Source organism: Pollicipes pollicipes, unplaced genomic scaffold (assembly GCF_011947565.3).
Source record: "Pollicipes pollicipes isolate AB1234 unplaced genomic scaffold, Ppol_2.1 Scaffold_4881;HRSCAF=5763_pilon_pilon_pilon, whole genome shotgun sequence".
NCBI classification, from domain to species: Eukaryota; Metazoa; Arthropoda; class Thecostraca; order Pollicipedomorpha; family Pollicipedidae; genus Pollicipes; species Pollicipes pollicipes.
In genome coordinates this window covers 14,497,787-14,514,183 of record NW_023596576.1, presented here as the reverse complement: position 1 = coordinate 14,514,183, position 16,397 = coordinate 14,497,787, and the positions used below count along the sequence as shown (strand labels likewise).

At 50.2% G+C, this 16,397-nt stretch overlaps 1 pseudogene; it reads right to left on the bottom strand.

Annotated features, from left to right (window-relative positions):
- LOC119100019 (potassium voltage-gated channel subfamily KQT member 5-like) overlaps nucleotides 1–16,397 on the bottom strand; it is a 106,764-nt pseudogene that overhangs the window by 6,277 nt on the left and 84,090 nt on the right.

Below are 16,397 nucleotides of genomic sequence, written 5' to 3'. Positions count from 1 at the left end.
CACCCACACACACACACACACACACACACACACACACACACACACACACACACACACACACACACACACACACACGCACACACGCACACACGCACACACACACACACACACACACACACACACACACACACACACACACACACACACACACACACAGGTATATATATATATATATATATATATATATATATATATATATATATACATATATATATGCTTGTCAGAATCGCAAGTTTAACATCATATATATATATATATATATAAAGAAGATATATATATATATATATATATATATATATATATATATATATACATATATGTATATATATATAAAACCTTGTCCCTCGCATTCTTTATTTGTAGGTTCGCAAAAGGTTAAGCACAACATGGGGTAATGGGGTAAAGGGATAATGAACTTTCTGTCCGGCACAGGTCCGCTGGCTGGACAAAAATGACTGCATGTGATGCATATGGTGACATTACTCGCAACCTAAAACGGGCAACTGACGCATCATCACATAACTCCGGAGTAAAAGCGCTGTGCAGGATTGTTCCCACACGACGTTGCCCATTCCCATCGTGACGTTCTCCAGGGCTAAGCGTTACATGGAAGCTGTTACGCCCTTCAGTGCTTGTTTTTTTACCAAACTCCACCAAGCATCTACGGTATTGGACCGTTCAACTTTGACTGTCCAAGCTTGCTCCGAGTTTTCCGCGGAGGTTGTTGAGGCCCAGAACAATTGCATCGTCAAATAGCCCGCATAGAGCTCTACAACATCCCTGAGAAGCACTAGTCAAACCACCATACTTCCGCAGGGCTAGCAGCCACCGTGCAGGGAAGGTATGTGCCATGCATCAGACCACCAGCGCCGCCGACAGCACAACGTCGGGCACAAGCACCAACACAGGCACGCGGCCACACAAGAAGCAAATGCTGGGTTACGGTAAACGACAGACAACCCCGTCTCCAGCATACGAGCAAGGCTCACATCAGCGGAGGGAGCGAGACGGACGGTCCAATGCGGCGCCCGTGTCATCTACCGCACGGCAAGCGCAACAACGAGACGGCGGCGAGCGCTTCTACAGCCTCGCACTACCATCCGCGCCTCACGCACGACACGGCAACCGTTCGAGTACCTGTGTCAAACTTGCAGCTGCCATTCGCTCCACAGCGTGCCTTTATTTACAGCGCCCAGCATGAGTTCGGTGGCCTCTAGCGGCGGCGTGCAAACTGCGACACGTGCACAGTCTCAGTCTCAGTCGCAGTCTCAGTGGGCCGCTCGTGGCGCGCGAAACACGGCCGCCGACCCGGCGCGGGACGACGGCCGTGGCGCGCGGTCACCAACCAAACACGAGGCGAGCAACGTGATCCGATGCTGAACGAGGTTACCCATGTATGCTCAAAGTGGGGCGAGTATGCACAGGTCCGTGAATGTGCGCATTCAAGGATTTGATGAGAGGACGGGAAACAGCATATATAGAAGCACAAAATCGTGTTCGTTCTTTTGCTGTTGCCTGGCTGATTACGTTTCGGATGCGTGATACAGACCCATACAGCTACAACATACCGCAGTTTATACAGGTAAGAATGACGAAGGCCTTGGGGCTGTATAACGTGCCAGGATGTAACTTCCCTGTGATGATGGTAAATCATACGTCGCACTGCACGGAGAAAAATGCAGCTGGCCAGCCCTTTCCACTCTAGCATTGTTGGACGGGGACCTTATTGGGAAGAGAATTCGAAACACCAGAATAGGATAAGTGGGATCAAAATTCATTATTTGCTGTGAAGGCTATAACCATAATCGTAAGTTATTAAGGCAAAGGCGTTTTGTTTCATCATGATGCATGCTGCTTTCCGTCTGCTTCCGTTTGCAATACTTGCAAGGTTACTTGGAAACAATTGCATGAACACGAAACGACGAACGGTTACAAAGTAACGAGAAAAAACCTCTTCTGGAGTAAAGTTTACCAGTTTTCACAGGTATATTGAAAAACCATAGATTTCGTGCCTGTGTACCCTACTTTTCGCGCGTTTCATATTTGTTATAAAATGAGGCCCAGCGTAATAATTTCATCGTAAACAGGGGTACAGTGTATAAGCAAGCATGATGCTTCACTGAAAACACCGGTGCATGTTATCTTCATCAGCCATTAGATATATAGGTTACCATTGCATCCTGTTCGCACAACGTTTGTTATATGCCAGAGAGCTTTCAGCGTGAGCGGTCCTTCCCTTTGTTTGTTTCATTTCCGGACAGTTTTGTGTGCAAGGAGGGTGGGCAAAAATCAATTCACCAATGCAACGCATCTATCATGTTCTAATATGTTCAACATTTCAGTTGCATGCTCAAAACAAATCGGCCAAGATAGAAAAGCCGCTTTGCATGATCAATGGTATGTCAAAGTGCCACTTCAAATGTTTGTTGACAATCTTTGTTTTGTTCCTACGTAAGCATGTTGTAATAGTACCAGAAGACGGAAGTGGTTTGTGAGGCTCGGGCCTGGATGGAAAATTGTTAATTTTGCCCAAAAAACAGAATTATGCGAATGGAAAATATTTTGGGCTCCAGCAATTCCGGCACACCTGAAACATTGTCGTAGGTATGCTTTAACTTCGATCGTTACGCTATGCGTTATCTTCGACCGTAACGCTATGCCTTATAACGTTGCCGTAACAAAAAAGCCACCTGGTGGTAGTCCTTTCTCACTAGACCCGCGGTAAGGCTGCAGCTTTGCAGGGCCACCACAGTGCGAAAGGGCGCTGGCAACAAATAGAAATATGCAACATGATTCTGGAGAGCACGCCACGGCTTTCTGCACATTTCACCAAATAATATTTTGGTAGGCCAAATCCATTTAATGTGACTTCGCTAAGACTCATCACAACCATGATTGCAATGGTGCGATCAGGCTTTGTAATCGATTCGTCGCGCAAACGACACGAACTGACCCGCACGAGCCTCACGGCTAGACAGCATGAGTACAAAGCATCCTTCGCTGAAGGCCTGAAGCGAGTGCAAAGAAGACCAAATTGGTGGTGTTTTGTCGTTTTACAACTGTGATTTTACCATGCCGTTCTGGAAAAGTACTGAGTAGGAAACGCAGTTAACAGCCGCGCTACCTGAGTGCAGCGGTGGCAAGCGCATGCAACGGCGCAACTGCCATCGAGCCGCATCGTGCACAGCGGCTTTCCAAAATCGGTAGAAGGCAGTAAGCAGCTGCGTAGAGTTGTATGTTCAAGGACATCATTGTTTGAACTAAGCTAGTGTTCAGATGCATTAGTGAAACAAACCTAAAGCAAAAAGTGTGTCGGTTTCTACGTACTAAATATAGCATGTGGTCATGCTGGATTATATGCCGCCTGCAAAAACGGGTTTCATTTTACAAGGATACATTACCACGGTTTTGTGGTTCAACCTGCAGCGAATACGCAATATATTAATACGCAAAATATTAGCAAGCTTTTGCCGACCAATACCATCGTATTCATGCCTATATAAAAAATACGCCGCAACAGCAAGTGCATGCATTTCAGGCAATGCTATCTGATGACGCACTACTCTGATAGCCACATTGTCACCACCGCATTTATTTTTTATACTTAATCTTGCGACAATTATCCATTAAAATTTCATATATTATCATAGTTTTGCCCCTGCTCGCATTCAGTAGAAAACACGCGTCGAACCAACAGACGCTAGTGCCTAACAAGGTGGTGATGGCACAATAGTTTATGGCACCTTTTGCAGTCTGTACCTCGGGTGTTGACGCCTGGCCTCCTCCTACTTTACAGAACATGACAGCAGCGGCAGCGCTGTTGAAAGCGGCATGACAGCCACCAAACGCGGACCGAACCGCACAGACCAATCACAAACGCAGACAGAACCGCACAGACCAATCAAGTCCCTGAAACACACCAAACTGGAAGCGATCGAGGAGGCCCTCAGCGGGGGAATTACAGCACGGTACGCAGATAACGCGGCAGAGCAGCCGGCGACACAGGCTGCCCTGCCGGCGTCGCCGGGTTTTCGCACGAACCGGGTCGTAAGGTGAAAGGGGGTCGATGGGGAAATATCACCCGAGCGCCGCTTGCGCCGCAGCTGGGCTCACGATTCGAGATGGCCTCGGTTTGGTGCCAACGTCCGAAAGAAGACATTTCGCTGCTGGTTTTGCGTTCTTTGGAAATTATTGTCACGCGTCACGGTAATGATCGCTAAAAGTCGTGAGATCAGAGGCCAGTAACTCAACGGCCAGGCACTTTCAAGGGTATACTTTATGGGATATGGCTAGTAGTTTTGAACTTTATTTGAATGATCTAACCACATACTGCATTTTAGTTCGACGCAGTCAGCTTGGTTTGGTTCTCGCACTGCGTAAGCTGTCAGTAAAAAAAGTCATGGAAGGACGTAGACAAACCAAACTAATTGATTAGCCAGCTGAACGTTATAAAAACGTCCGCAACGCAACGCAACAAGCACCAGCTCGCAAGCATGTGGAATGTCTAGGCAAACTTCATTAAGTATGCGAATGATGGACGCTGAAAAAGATGTGCCTACTGCAACGCGTTTTTGGCATCGTAGTTAAATGCTCCAGCACATTTCCCATTTTGTTTCACACCTCGTGCGGAAGACATCGGCTTCCAGATATGACCTCCCGGCTACGGGTTTGGCCAAACCAAGCCCTTGCAGCTGCGGTGGCACGGAAGGGCGGCTCACCCGAGTCCGAGTCCATCACAGAGTCGGGGAAGCTGAGCTCGTTCTCCACGGTGACGTGGGGCGGCGGCTGGAAACCCTCGGGGGCCTCCAGGAAACTAGACGGCACCGTCAGCAGAGGTTCGGTTTCCCCAGGCAACGAGTGTCTGCAACAGGAACACACCAAGGGTCAGCGCCGGGGTAGAGGTCATCGCGAGGCAACGTGTGGGGAGTCACCACGAGTCAACAGATGGCGGGAGGTTAGCTCGGGTCAGCTATGATGGGAGGGCAGCACGGATCAGAGGATGGTGGGAGGGCGGCACGGGTCAGTTGATGGTAAGAGGTCAATATGAATCAGCGGATGGTGGGAGGTCATTACGGGTCAGCGGATGGTGGGAGGTTAGCAGGGGTCATTTCAAAGGTCCACTACCGAGAGGCGGACCGCGCCCATTGGGCGACACTGAGACACTACCTCCGTCGTTGAGACACTGCCTCCGTCACACTGCCTCCGTCACACCGCCTCCGTCGCTGAGACACTACCTCCGTCACACTGCCTCCGTCGCTGAGACACTACCTCCGTCACACTGCCTCCGTTGCTGAGACACTACCTCCGTCACACTGCCTCCGTCACACTGCCTCCGTCACACTGCCTCCGTCACACCGCCTCCGTCGCTGAGACACTACCTCCGTCACACTGCCTCCGTCGCTGAGACACTACCTCCGTCACACTGCCTCCGTCGCTGAGACACTACCTCCGTCACACTGCCTCCGTCGCTGAGACACTGCCTCCGTCACACTGCCTCCGTTGCTGAGACACTACCTCCGTCACACTGCCTCCGTCACACTGCCTCCGTCACACTGCCTCCGTCACACCGCCTCCGTCGCTGAGACACTACCTCCGTCACACTGCCTCCGTCGCTGAGACACTGCCTCCGTCACACTGCCTCCGTCGCTGAGACACTGCCTCCGTCACACTGCCTCCGTCGCTGAGACACTGCCTCCGTCACACTGCCTCCGTTGCTGAGACACTACCTCCGTCACACTGCCTCCGTCACACTGCCTCCGTCACACTGCCTCCGTCACACCGCCTCCGTCGCTGAGACACTACCTCCGTCACACTGCCTCCGTCGCTGAGACACTGCCTCCGTCACACTGCCTCCGTCGCTGAGACACTGCCTCCGTCACACTGCCTCCGTCGGGTGAGAAGTCATCATGGATCATCGGAGGGTGGGAGTTCGCACGCGTCAGCGGATGGTGTGAGGTGAGCACTGGTCAGCGGAAACCGAGAGATTAGCACTGGCCAGCGAAATAAATGAGGTCACCACGGGTCACCGGCTGGTGGGAGATCAGCAAGGGTTAGCGGATGGTTGGAGATAAGCACAGATGGGCGAGTCTGTGTTGATAATTGCGCAGGATTGCGGAGCAATCCTGTACAATTATCGGAGAGTTCACGGCAAAAAGCATCTGACAGTTCTGAAAGAGGAACAAACGCACTTATTTTAACACCGAAACGATGTGGGTTCATCATGCCATTACCCCACCATGAATATTCTGTTCATCCGTTTATGGTAATCCAGTTTTCAAAAGGCATAGCAGATGGCTATGTACAGTACGTCAACTGTTACCGAATCTTTCTTAAAGCAAACGTGTCGAAAGCGCCCTGCTCTGCATCACAACATTGCGCTAGGGAAAATCTCCCGGGCTCCAGGCTGCTAAATTGTACAGTGCCATAATTCCGTCGAATATGTATGTATATATATATATATATATATATATATATATATATATATATATATATATATCTCTCCCATCTCATCGCTCTCTCTCTCTCTCTCTCTCTCTCTTCTCTCTCTCTCTCTCTCTCTTATATCTCTCTATCTCTCCTCTCTCTCTCTCTCTCTCTCTCTCTCCTCTCTCTCTCTCTCTCTCTCTCTCTCTCTCTCTCTCTCTCTCTCTCTCTCTCTCTCTCTCTCCTCTCTCTCTCTCTCTCTCTCTCCTCTCTCTCTCTCTCTCTCTCTCTCTCTCTCTCTCTCTCTCTCTCTCTCTCTCTCTCTCTCTCTCTCTCTCTCTCTCTCTCTCTCTCTCTCTCTCTCTCTCTCTCTCTCTCTCTCTCTCTTCGGCAGCGAATACATGCATATATTATGGGAGGGTTGAGCGAAGCCAAGCCTTACTTTTTATATCTATTATATAGAAAATAAATAAAAATATGTTTTATATATTTATACCGTTTTTTCGCCACCTGATAATTCATCACTCCCATCATAGAGGTAGGAACCTGCATACACCTTATACATATATGTACCTATATACCTTATACATATGTAGAATATATGTGTATGTATATATATCTGGACATGAAAATACCTATATATTCGGCAGGCAGGAAAAGTGGCTACGTTTCCACGGCAAAAGCCACCAGATCGCCAACAGCCAATACTCTTCTGCCTTGTTTCAGATCCGACGTGCCGAAGCAGCAAATCTGAAATTAAGTTGGCATCTGCGACTCGCATTAGCTTTGCTGAGTTATTTCGCTTGGCTGATCCACGGGATCGCATCAGCTGGTGGCGAATCAATCGCTATACGACAATGCTAACAAGACCATCGTGCATTTTCAAGTATTCACACTATTTGCTTTCGGAAAAGTTATGAGGCGTTGCCTAGCGTGACCTTCACTTACGTGACCCTTGCGTTACCATTGACATGTATTGATGCTTTTGGCACGTGATATAACGACCTCGTGGAACTAGTTTGACGTTCGCTCCCAGATGTGGCGATTACGTGAGCTGAGCCTTGGATGACGCAGACAAAGGTTCCGCCCGTTCGTGGTTGCCATTAAATACTTAACTGACACACTTCCAAAATCAGCTGGCTAGACAGCGGTGGAGTCACTTTCTCAGTGTCGCCCATGCTGGCGAGACAGCGGCGGAGTCAGTGTCTCTGCCGCTCAATGCTGGCAGGACAGCGACGGAGGCAGGGTCTCAGTGTCGCCCAATGCTGGCAAGACAGCAGTGGAGGCAGTGTCTAGTGTCGCCCAATGCTGGCAGGACAGCGACGGAGGCAGGGTCTCAGTGTCGCCCAATGCTGGCAAGACAGCGACGGAGGCAGGGTCTCAGTGTCGCCCTAATGGGTGCGGTCCGCCTCTCGGTAGTGAACCTTCGAAATGAGGCCATATCTTGACAACCTCACCTGGCATGAATGTAAAACTTTCAGATTAGGTGCAGGAGGTTCCAACTTTAGCTGGCCCAGATGTCATCCGGATTCCCAAAAAGTCTGGAGGAAGCTATTGGAAAAGGGAGGGCGCTGCGCCAGCCCGGGCATGGGTCACGAAGTGGTGACCTTTCAAGAAGTGTTACAAGTAAGGCGCAGACAGATGTGATATACGAGCGCGATTAAGACACCGCAATGAGAAATGGTGAAGTAGCGGCATCAATGTATGGGTTTAAGCCCTGCACTTTTCAGACAACACCAGCCGCAGCACTTTTAATCAGTCGCATGGTAACAACCCGTGTCTGCTGGTAAAGATTACGTAGAATTTCATACCAACGGAATTACGAAACTGGGCCAATATCAGCACTTGATGGGCACGAGTACATCAAAGCTCTCGCGACCTTTGCCACGCCCCAGGCTTCCAAGTTGATGTGCTGCGCAAAGCACGTACAATAGACCCGAGGCATTGGCAGTCGTGACAGACTGAAAGGCCGTGGGATATGATTGCGGACAGTCCTGACCGTCGGTGCATAAATAAGGCATGAGTAATAACCTTATTCCTTGGAGAAAAACCAGGATGATAGAAATGTAGCAGGGTTGATATTTCGGCAACATGTCTTTATCGAAACCATAGCAGAAGTGGTGGCTATTACTTCTGTCATCGCTTAGAATAACGTTCCTCGCTAATGCAGTTAACAACTTACGTCAGCGTATAATGGTGGATTGCGCCTCTGTCTGTGGCAGGTGACTGGCCTGACCCGCGCCTGACCCTGCGCCCGACCCGCACTGGTCGCGCCGAGTCCACCGCCCCACGTCACATCGGCATCAGATGCGATGCAAGACACCACAGCATCGTCGCGACCTGACCCAGCTGCTTGCCGCTATCGTGCCCCGGCTCGCGTCGCGCGCGCCTGATGCCGCTCTGCGCCGGTCCGCCTGCCGGGACTGTCGCCGGCGGCGGCCGCAGCCACACTATCTTCATTGGGGCTCTACGAAGCACCCAGATGTTGAGGTCATGTGGCGTCGTCTGCCCGTCACAGAAGAAGATAGGGCAGGCACCGCGGGAGATCGAAACCGGTGCGTCTGGTTTCCAAGACGAGCAGCTAAGAGCAACACTTTTGGTAACCCCACGGCCACATCGCTGAGCTGTGACCGCAGGTGGCTGCCACGCTCCTTCAAGTTACGATCGCCGCAGTATCTTTGTCAATAGATCGACGACCTATCAGTGGCGTCGAGGTGCGGGTGAGAGGCGCGGAGAAGGCCGAGTGGCGCACGTCCCCGCAGGTGTGTCGCGCGCCGCCTTCGGTACACCTCACCGTGCCGCACCGCGGCCTGGATGGCGGGCCGCACCGGTGGGGGGCCGCACCAGTCTGAATGGGAGGCCGCACCGGTCTGGATGGGGAGCTGCACCGGTCTGGGTGAGGGGCCGCACCAGTCTGGATGGGAGGCCGCCCCGGCCTGGATGAGAGGCTGCTCTGCCGCCGGCCGTCGGCCACCACTGTCTTTCAGGGGGATGTTTTAGACGCGCGTGTGGAAGACGCGGTACATGTGGAGATATGTGCGAAGCTGCAGGAAATGTGTGTACATGCAGAGACATGGCATACGTCTTCAGGCCAGGATCAAATCAGGACGACATCGAGAGACGCAAAATGTGCGAGATACTATCACCGCGTGATTTCTGGGGTCTTGAGATGCGGGGCATGTGTTTGGAGGGAGTGGGGATGGGGTGGACGCGTGAGATCCGTTGGGGACGCGGGCGCTCTCCAGCTTATACAGTCATTAAGTCATTAAGAAGACCCAGGCGTATAAGCCAGCTCATGGTGACCAATGTCACCCAAAGCATCTGTGTGGAGCTCGATGCTTTGCTCACCGCCACTGAGAGCGCAAGCCATCCCAAATTCATGGGCTTCGCCGATTACAATTGCCGAGCCTTGTCAGACCTAATGCCAGCCAATAATGAACAATTAAAGTGCAGTATGATATGAGCCCTTCAGCTGGAATGCTTAGCACCACCCTCGCCATCTTGTAGAAATGTTCAAACAAAATGATTTGCGTGTTTGTGCGCGAAAGCTTAGCATCAGTGCATGATTAGGCTTATTTGTACGGGCTTAGAAAAACACCTCATCCCATCTGTTTGTGTTTTGTGATTATCTACATAACGGTACATCTAGATCTGCACCAAATGCATGATCATTTACATGATTTACGTCAGTTACCGCCCCGCCTGTCCCACGCGGCCCAACGGATTTTATTGATGATATGTGTTCGATGTCACGTCTTCAGATATTCTTTGCAGGCCACTGGAAAAATGCGAAGCAAACATACGATATGTGGGGATGTTCCCACCCTTCAGTGCCGAACGTGTTCCAGCCTGCTGCCATTATTTCGGAGATGCTGTGAGGCGCAGCGAGATCTGACGCTCGTGAGATGTTTATTAGTGACAGATGCGGGATAGTGTTGCCGCCTTCCCGAGCGAACTGCAGTTCAGTGGAAAAGAGATCTCCGGCAGTTTGCGCCCGGTCAGCTGTTAGCTGCAGAACAGCGTCTCAGTTTTGCCGCGATAGATCTGGCCCCCACTCCGTGCCATCAGTACACCGCAGCCAACGCTCCTCGCTGATCCGGGACGGCAAAAACTGTCAGGGCGCTGATATGCCGTCGGGTATGCCAGCCGTAACTTATCGCGGAAGCAGAACCTCGCAGCTCCTTATCACACTCTCAGTCTGGTAAAGCACGCGATCTGAGTGACTGTGTGGGGTTTGAAGCCTCGTGTTATATGTTGCGGAATATTTACTTGCAAAAACTGCATCGCCAGCCGATTTTTTTGCCCCTTTTAGGTATAAAGCTTGATTTTAAGAGCAGTGAAGGAACACGCACAGATAGGAGCAAGGGAATGTATTGAAAAGTTAATGATGGTGGGTGCATGAAATATTGAGCAGCAAAAAAAGAGGAGAAACTCGATTTAGCTACCTTGCAATCTTAAGAGAAAACTTTTTCAGGTTTTATAAACGAAGTAAAAAGTCGGAAAACGTGAATTTCTGGAAATGAATGGAAAATCAGTCAATCAAGATAAACATATTGAAGGTGAAACAAGCAAGCCACCTAAATCAGTAACAACTTTAAGCCCTTTGCATATTACACACCGCACACTTAAAGATAATAATATAGTGAGCAGTTCACTCTCTTTTTAAACACAGCAGTAAAATAGATCCAAATCAGAGGGGCCTGATGTTGCTGTTAAATATTAAGACAATCTGAAAAAGAGTTATCATCGCTACTTAGCGGCATAGGTCTTAGTCACTTCTCAGGCCAAGATTCCCCTTGACTGAAAAAGAGCAGGCATTGTCTCCATCTTTAAAATCAACTTGCAAAGATAAAGAAGAAAGCTGTTGACCAGCTAGTCTTACTTGGTTGGTCTGCAATGCCCAAGAATCAATTATAGCCACAAATATGAGAGATGATTTATTGGCAGAAAATGCACGGGCCCGGGTGGCCGCCCAGACACCTTCGCTCGGGTGGGGGTCAATTTGAACCCTCCGCCCCTGAGATCTCGGGAATTAAGAAATCAAGAGACACCAAATTTACAGGGTGTCTTGACCTGTACGTGAACTCACTTAGGTCAAAGTTCCAGATTACTGGGTCGTGATCTTCGGGTCAAAAAGGTCAAACAAGATTAAATTACAGGTTGGCCTCCAAAAAGCCCCCAGAACGTAGATAACCGTTTCTAAGCAAAAGGTCACATGCTCATTCAAGGTCAGTGAAATTGTTTGACCTTTTGAAGGTCAATGTGACCAAAATCATACAAGATTGCTTTGAGTTTTGCATTTGACTAAGCGACAGAGATTACGCTAGACAGTATGTTTCTTAAACAAAATATTGGCCTGGGTCATCTTAGGTCAATGACTTATTCTGACCTCCAAGAAGTTCATCGAAGATATATAATGCCGTTCCCGCCATCAATAAATTCGAAATGAGCATCAGAAACTATCAGCAGGCCCTAGAGTAGCAAAACAGGTTGGTTTTGACCTTGGTGTAACCTTCATACCTGACCTTAGGTCAATGTTATTTGCTCATTCAACTGTTGTGTCGCATAAGAAAGCATCTCAGAAATATATGGCTTCGTCTAACACTCCCTTGTTGGATCAGGTTGAAGGATTCCCTAGAAATTGCCTTCGCTGAAACCATGGCCTGACTTTGACCTGCTATAGGCCAGCGACCTTACAAGGTGCATCTATATTTTTGATGCCAAACGATCCACTATTCAATTGTCTACAGCTGTGCAGAATTTAGCGCGGCTACACCTCGCCGTTCGGAAACCATTCCGGAAAAATCTTCGAGGGGGTTAAGTTGACCCCCACCTGAGCGCGTGTTAAGACACTGGCGCTGATGTTTTATATATATATATATATATATATATATATATATATATATGTATATATATGTATATTGCGTATAAACGTTTGTAACAGATTGTTTTGATCAGGAGAGCCAAGTTTATACGGTGTGCCTGGATTTCAGTGCGCACTTTGCTACGGCTGCTCACATTTTTTTTCATTTACAGATTTAGCTTTACCGCTGCCGTTTGAGCGTGGTCTAGTCGGTTGTGTGCTGCCAACGGCCCAACCCGTACCTGTCAACAAGTTTTCTTCCCTCCACCCTTTCACTCTGAAAGCTGAGAAGGCAGACAAGTTTTCCCCATGATCTCTCACTTTATGTACGGTTGGTCCGGTCCCTAAGGTTACTTATGCCTCTGTTTTTAGTTTTGTAGAGCAAGTCAGTAGTCTTGATTACGAACAGTAGCATGAAATACTGAATCCAGAAACTGTTCCACCAGCGCATCTTCGAGCTTAACCTTGAACAGTAAACGAGCATTTATGTTGCAGTTTTTTTCCTGCACAGAACATCAAAAAGTAACTTTCAGGGCAAGATGGATGAGCCTCATGAGCCTCGTGAACCTCATAAGCCTCGGGGAGCCTATCAGTGAGCCCTTTATGCAAGCCATAAGAGCATCTGTAGAAATTCGGAAATCGACGTACCTTTTCTACCACGCAAACAATCCCCCAGAGGTCAACGGACCTGAAAGCAGACACTGCAGCCCTGTCCTAAACTAGCGACAGCCGAAGGCCGCCGGTCCCACCGCAGCCTGAGCGAGTCATCGCTAGGGCGTCCAGCGGGGGGGGGGGGGAGGGCAGCACTGACCTGAGCGTGACCTTCTTCTTGACCCGCTGCGCCACGTCGCTGTTGCCGCGTGCGATGAGCGGCAGCCGCTGCTGCTTGTAGATGGGCGTGGTGGGCTCTGACGCTTGCTTGTCCACCAGGATCGACTTGGGCATGGGCCCGGGCAGCGGGAAGCAGGATGGCGGCTGCCCGGGTGGGCTGGCGGTCGGCGAGGGCAGCTGCTCGGGCCGGTCGGCCGGCGGCTGCGGCGGCGGCGACGTCGGCAGCACCGCCTGCAGTCGCCGCCGGTCCTCCACGTACATCTCCAGCAGCTGGTCCAGCTTGGTTTCGATGTCCTCCACCTGCCGGAGTTCGGCTGGGTGAACCGGCGGCATGAGGCAACGTCGGGGACGCAGTTTTATAAGTCAGTTTTGGTCGCTGTCATCTGTAACACAGTCTAATGTCAGACAAGTATCAGCGCATGAGTACCTGTTTTGAACGTGCTCACCCGTAGACCAAGCGTTGTTCCTCTACCAATGCTCTTTGTAGCTTGTCCAGCGTCACAACTGCACGCTAAATCATTGTTTCAACGTGCAAAGTTGTTTGACACTGCACAGCCAGCCCTTCACATGGACAGCGCTGTCCGCATGCCAAATATACAATGTTGGAAGCATGTAGATGCGCCACGACCCACTTCGGTAACATCCGTGGGGCTAGTGGGCCGTTACAGAAGCTAGTGGTGACAACGGTGGCCATTTGTAGCTGGTGATGATCCAGCCAGCAATTTCGGTCTGATCCTAGCCGAGATATCCCTACCTTTCCCCAACTTAGCGGATGGGAATACGTGGACCAGCTCCGAATGAGAAACAACTTGGATGGAATGCCCCCCCCCCCCCCCCCCCTCCTCTTCCACAACTGCTCCGCACCGTCTCCAATATTTGCCCAAACGGGGCGTTCAGACGTTACCGCCGCTGCCTATACCAATGACCCACTGAGCAATGTCCGAGATTCCGATGGAGATTTGTTGGCCATTCCCCAAACGGTCGGTCAGAGAATCCCGAGAGATCACGGATCTGCCCACAGCGGTCGCACACTGAAAAATGGTCTCCCAGGCAGATCCGGAATCTGACGGTCGGGGAGGTTCATAGCACATTTTCGCAGGGGATGGCTGATGGCACGGCTTCGACCGGGAGAAAGCCTAGAAAGCCGCAAAAATTCCTCAAGCCGGTTGGGAAACCTGTAGCTTCCCAAAAAATTCCCAGCTTTTCCCACCTTTTCCCAAGCATTTTGCTGGTTGGAGGGAAAGCATCGCTCGACTTAAGTATTGGCGTTATAATGTGCGGACAACTAGACCCACTACGATCTATCAAGGACCACACGCCTCTCACCTGTCGTTCAACCTTCACCACTCTGGAAGCCAAACTGATTTTGGAGTCGTACACATCTCTCGCTTTTGATCCTTGCTTTCCCAGAATGACGTCCAGTCTGTGAAAGCACACTTCATGCATAAAGAGCATCGACAACGCATTGTACCTCACGGATTACCAGATCCTGGCCGGGTTGCCTCGAGTCGCGTCACAGCAGGGCCGCCATCGCGTCAGGGAACGGGTAAACGGGCCGTTACAACTCTGAGCTCAACTCAACTCTTGAACACTTGTGAGCCACTTAAAAGGTGTCGTAGTTACGTGCAGAGCAGTCAAAAACCCCAAAAACCCTGACCCTTGCGGTTTGGCGTTGGGTTTTTTTACACGGCAAGCGTGGCATGAAACCCAAGTTATTTTCTGCATGGTTTGATGACTTGGAAGCTGTGGACATCAGCATGAGTGTAAAATTGTCATCCGTAGCCAGCACGCTGCAACACGCTAGGACAAATCATTCTGATGTATCGTAAAACGTAATATTAAACTCGACTGATCTTAAACTATTGAAATGACTTTAGCACATTTCAGTGGCATGAGTACCAAGAACGGCATCGTATTAATCCGCAACGCACAACTTCACGAAGCTTTCAAGCGGCACAGAAAGGAGCAGTGCAACAAGAACCCATCAAGGATCAGGACCCACATAGTCCCATCAGGGTTGCAAGTCCTGGGATCATTTGTTCCCACGAGTGGCGCCACAATGACACAGCCGTCCACACCAACTCATGCGACTAATTCCCAGGCAAAGCCATGCTGCAGCAGAAGAGGTTAACACCTAGCCTTGAAGTTTCATGCACAGCTGAAAGCTCAACGATACAGAATATTGGGTAGGATTGGATACTTATGCAGTCGCGCGTCCTCGTCAATTCGCTTAAGTGCTGAGGCAGCTGCCAAATACCCATGGTCCGCGACCAGGGTGCTGGAACTCTTCCCTGCTCGCCACAGCGGGCAGCTGGAGCTCACACCGGCTCAGCACACGTGGCAGCTGGAGCTGAACTTAACTCACCCCACATGACGGCTGGAGATCACCCCGACTCACCACACATGGCAGCTGGAGATCATCCGACTCAACACACATGACAGCTGGAGTTCACTCCGACTCACCACACATGACAGCTGGAGTTCACCCCGACTCACTACACACGGCAGCTGGAACTCCTTCTGGCTCACCACACATGGCAGCTGTAACTCCTAGTTCACCACATGTGGTAGCTGGAGCTCACCCTGACTCACCATGCGCGGTAGCTGGAGCTCACCCTTACTCTCCATACGTGACAGTGCGGCCTAGGCTGGACCGTTTGGTTTGCCGTTGGGCTAATAAAGCTATTGACATCCTAAACCGCGCGATTCAGTACCAGCGAGCCATCAATGTTTGCCTTGCCAGAGCTCGACTCTCAAACGTAAAATACGAACACACCAGTGGGCAAATTACAGCTGGGACCGGTAAGACTCTGCCGAGATGTCCGTTTCTCGGGATGGGGACCCGGTAGTTGCAGCGTTGCTATGGGTATTCGGTGATCCGTGGGACCTGGTTGAATTCGACGCGGGTGGAAGCGAAGAGCTTGAAGGGGTGGCTGAAGTATCATAGTGCATTCCCCCGCTCCTGACCACGACTTACACCTGCATCATGTGCTCCTTCGGTCGACCTCTTGCACCATACATTAGCATGCAGTGCAAAGCATTGCAACATATCAAAACCTGTAGCCGTTAATGTCTTTATCTGGCTTTGAAACAAACGTGACGATTTGGTTAATGCACTTTTTATCAGTTATGACCTGAGACGCACAGCATAGTTTTCTTCTTGACTCGGCGACAGCACTATCTGAACATAGCATTTGTATGCTTTCTGCGACTTCTACGTCAAGAGGAATTAAGGTTTAAGGAACTATCGGCTACAAGGGACACTGCATAGTCGGAATAA